We start from the raw sequence: 5,084 nt of genomic DNA, 5'->3' as shown, positions 1-5,084 counted from the left end.
TTTTCCCAAGACTTTCTCTTGAACATCCTCCCCTTATCTCAGGGACCAGCCTATGGACAAAAGGAGACAGAAGACAAGTAAGCCTGTGGTTTCCTCGTGTGTGACAGATACGGAAAACTTTATCTTTTCTTTAGTTCAGGCTTTCTATTTTCACCAAGAGAACGTACAGAACACTATAAGGACATACTCTTTAACATGGAGCTCTTGGGTGTAGTCTCATCTGCCTCCAAGTCAGAGTTCCTTGGCATCGCAAGTATAACAAATGCAGAAAGGCAGTAAAATTTGGGGCCAAATTAATCTCTATAAATCTTTGTCATATTTTCTCTTTGGTGGCTCAAGCTAGACTTTTGGTCAGGTGCTGTGCTGGAACAGGACCCAGAGAACTATCCTACCTTACCCTCCCCGATGAGACATGAAAGTTACTTCTGCCGTCATAGATACATATATTGTCCACATAAGCCACACAACTTGAAGGGTTTTTCTTTTTCTTTTTCTTTTTTTAATTAAAATTTTTTTTTCATAAATAAAGAAGCACACTCCTCAGAGTGGTAGACTAATCTGCCCAGAACCACTCATCTAGTTAGCGACAGATCAAGAATCTGACTTTAAGTCTGGTTTTAAAAACCCATTCACTCTCCACCATTTAGCTGTTACCCATAGTGCATATTAATTTAGCAAATGCCACATGGCACTGAACATTATTTTATAATCATTAGAGTATAAATTTTCACAGGGCCAGTACTTGGGAATGTGGACTGTATTAGTCAGGTACTCCAGAAGAACAGAACAGTAGGGATTTAATATAGGGGTTTAGCTCATTTAATCATGGAGGCTGACAGGTCCCAAGATCTGCAAGAAGAAAGGAAGGATCATTCTTCTTTTTTTTTTTTTTTTAAAGATTTTTATTCACTTATTTGTCAGAGAGAGAGAGAGAGAGCACAGCAGGCAGACAGAGAAGTAGGCTCCCCACTGAGCAGGGAGCCCAATGTCAGCAGGCTAGCAGGAAGAACTGATGTTTAATTCTAAAGGCAGGGAAAAAGCTGATGCGCCTGTCTGAAAGCCATGAGGCAAGAGGTATTCTCTCTTACTTGTGCAGAGCAGGTGGTGAGGGGTGGTCTTGTTTTTGATTTTAGTTTCATTCAGGCCTTCAGCTGATTGATGAGGCCCACCACCTTAAAGAGGGCAGTTTCTTTTACTTAGTCCACTGATTCCAATGTTAGTCTTACCAGAAAACACCCTCACAGAAATACCCAGAGCAAGGTCTGATCAAATTTCTAGGAACCCTGTGGTCCAGTCAAGTTGGTAGATAAAATTAACCATAAAAAACTCAGTACAACAAACTTGCTTCTGGAACTGCCAGTTTTTCTAGATATTAACTTTCTAGAAAGTAGACTGTGGAAGAGCATAATAAACCATCACTATTTTTTTTTTTTTAAAGATTTTATTCATTGAGAGAGAGAGAGAGTGAGAGTACCAGCAGCAGAGGGAGAGAGAGGCAGCCTCCCAGCTGAGCAGGGAGCCTGACACAGGGGGCCTGGATTTTAGGACCACAGAATCACAACCTGAGTGGAAAGTATATATTTAACTGACAGAGCCACTGAGGTGCCCCATAAACCATCATTCTTATCTTTTCAAAAATATATTATACATATACTTTTCAAGAATATTTTTTTTATATTACAACAAATCTGTTTGCAATACATTTCATTTATCTTATTCTCTGTGCAGTGATTAACCTGATTTTTAAATAAAATGTGAAAATCTTTAAGAACCTTTTTTTGGAATTCCTTTGGGTGGCATTAAGCATTAAGTATGTTAATTGAATCCTTAAATTTTCATTTAAGTCAGGTTATTTTTACCCACAGGCTATCTAGTTATCGAATGCATATTTATCAAAACAGATTTGCCTTCTTACTTTTTAAACTTCATTCTCATTTTTGGGGGAATAAATGATCTCTATTGATTTTTCTTTGTAAGCTTCTATTTTACAAGTCATGCTAAGAAACTTTGCTCATTGTCTAGTTAATTCTTTATCCTATACTACAGAAGAAATGGGGAAACCTCTAAAAATATAATTCTAAGTATATTGGATGTGGTATATTGTGTGCAGAAAACACTTTTGTTCAATGATCATTGCTCATGAAAACTGTCAGAATTTTTTATGGATGCACTTAGTTAAAAATCATCAAGGTAATAATTTTATGGCACTTAATATTTTCAAATGGAATTACATTTATTAAACCTGATTAGTAGTCAATGGACCCATGAAGCTTGAAGCAAAGTGATATCAGACTCATCAATCAAAGCATTAAAAGGTTAGAGGGTTTTGCAAGATTATGTAGCCAGCACCCTTCCTGTATTTAGATCTTAATGATTCCAGATTATAAGAATCCATTCTATTTTAAAATCCCTCAGAATTCCCTAAGGATTTATTATGAAGCAGGCTATTGTATGGTAGTGTGTAGCAATAATAAAATATGTTCTTGATATTTTTAAGCATAAAACTGAGATACTTCAAAGTTTCATCTTTCTCTTCAAAAATTTATGTAATACCTGCTAATAAGTATTTTCTTATTTCAAGAAGAATCTTTAAATTTTAAGGAGGACTATTAGAACATCAATTTGAATACAACCACAGTTCCTACTTAACCCATTTAAAGGGTTTTCCACTGACAGAAGAAAACAAATGAGAGAAAACAAACAAAAAAGCCTGATACTGGCAGGCCCTGGAGGGTTAATCTGAAAGGCCTTTAGGAGCCACTGGACTAGGGAGTGAGCAGGTCACAGGAATTTAGCTGCCCAGATGGCCAAAACTGGTCCTAGGTAATCTGCTAGAAGATTTTTTCCTTTAGCAGATCCCTTAGGGGCTGAGAAGAAGGTCAAGGCAGGAACACAGTGGGTCTCCAGGTGCCCAGAGAACATTTGAGGGAGACCTGAATTTATTAATAAGCATCTTCACCTAAGGTTGAAATTCAAAATAATTTTGTTTGTTTGTTTGTTTGTTTGTTTGTCTCCTGGGATGGAACCAGAAGGATGTATCAGTTCGAGTCAGGTTCAATTCTGAGATTTTTTTTTTGGAAGTATATAAATTTCATGTCTGGTAAGTCTCACTTACTGGTGAAGCCTAGTCCATATAACTACTTTCCAGCTTATGTTTGAACTGTGATTCAGACATTCCTGGAGTGTGGTATATAGATCATCTGGGACTAACTGGAAGAATCAGCTGTTCTAAAGGATGTTTTGCACCGTGGGTGGGGTTAAAAAAGAGCAATGCAAAGGGAAACAAAAGAAGCTATTTATTGAAGTACTGGCCCAAATGAGAGACTGGGGAGAAGCTTTGAGAATGGGGTTTCTTAGCTGTGCAGATGATTAGAATGCTTTGGGCTGGGGGAAAAGTGTAAGAGTTCATTTATTTAAAAAAAAAAAGAAAAAAAAAGGACACATAGTAAATCTCTAATACTGGTCTCTAATAAAGAGACTTGTGCCCTCCACGCTCTCCTGAAACCCAATTCCTGAGTGGCAATGGGGAGGAGGTGTTAAGATAGATTTTTCCATAGAGTGTGGTAAACTCAGAAGCTGGAGAGATTTTTATAGTATTTCTATCTAAATCCCCGGAATCTGGCAAGGCCTACGGAGTCCCTCATGTGTGACCCAGAAATAGAAGAGTCTGATGGAGTTGTGAGGATATTTCAAGACAGACTTCAATAATACTGCCAAGTTTTCCTGACCACCGAAGGGAGCAGGGCTGAGTGTTGTGGATACTCAAGATGGAGACCAGCTGAGGAGCGGCTGAAACAGGACCAGATGGGGCCATGTCCTCTCAGTGGAAGTCCACATGGGCAGATGTAGAGAGACGACCAGCACACTTCCTCCATCCTACCCTTTTAGAATTCTGAAGTTTCCAGATTGTTCATGCTCTCTTGAAAAAGGAGTGAGTAGGGAAGCACAAACTGCCCAGGAGAGTCTTGAAGTAATTGATATTTCTCTGACGGAGAAGTTTGGGAAATCATAGGTTGCTATCAAAACGCATAATTTGAAGAGACAGGATGCAGGAGAATGAATGGAGGGAGGAATGGAAATAAAGGAGAAAGAGAAAGGAATAAAAGAAGGAAGGAAGGAAGAGAAAAGAATAGAAAAGGGAAGGAAAACAAAATAAATGGGCAATTGGAAATGATTTAAAAAAAAAAAAAAAAAGAATGCACCAAAAAGTCAGAGCCGACATAGAAGTGAATGAAAATATGGTAGATTTGATATCATAAAATAAAACCAGCTTGACCCTGATACTTGGAACATCTCTTTCAGCTTTCATAAAGTTTCCAACACTAAACCTGAGATGAAAATGCTGTTCTAATAAAATCACCAACACTGTCCTAATGGGGCAGCTATTTATGTGCTCTAGAGCTTGGCAAGTCATTATATCAGGAAAAAAAAAAAGCATGGCCAGCTTGGTTTTGGGTGCAGAACAGGGTGTAAAATTAACGAAATTAATTACTTAAAAAGGAAAACTTTCACTGGTCGGGTGGGAGATGAGAGGGTAAATGCAGGCAAGGAAATGTAAGGTAGGTAGAAGGGTAGTGACAACTGCCTTTAAAGAAGCAGAGAAGGAGTAATGGTCACCATAAAAATTCTATAGAAAAAGAACTAGAAATGCATGTACAATACTAATATTATAAAAGATCGGTATACAAAATAAGAGCAACAATGCAACTATCAAGGGATCCTCAGGTCATGATCTGGGGATCCTGGGATCCAGCCCCAAGTGGGGCTTCCGGCTCAGGCAGGGAGTCTGCTTCTTCCTCTGTCTGCACCACCCAGCCCCAAGTGGGGCTTCCGGCTCAGGCAGGGAGTCTGCTTCTTCCTCTGTCTGCACCACCCAACCCCCGCCACCCGCAACTTGTGCACTTTCACACACACTCTCTCTCTCAAATAAATAAATAAAATCTTTAAAAAAAATACTACAACTATCAAACACCAGGGCTAGGATAAAAAATGGGGGCCAAAGTCATTAAGCTAACTCATTAGTCATAGTAAGGAGAAAATAGATAGTTTTTATTAAAGAACACCAATAAGCATATTATCTAAAA

The sequence above is a fragment of the Mustela nivalis genome, assembly GCF_964662115.1.
Source record: "Mustela nivalis genome assembly, chromosome: 11".
Classification (NCBI taxonomy): Eukaryota; Metazoa; Chordata; class Mammalia; order Carnivora; family Mustelidae; genus Mustela; species Mustela nivalis.
This window is presented reverse-complemented; position numbering follows the sequence as displayed.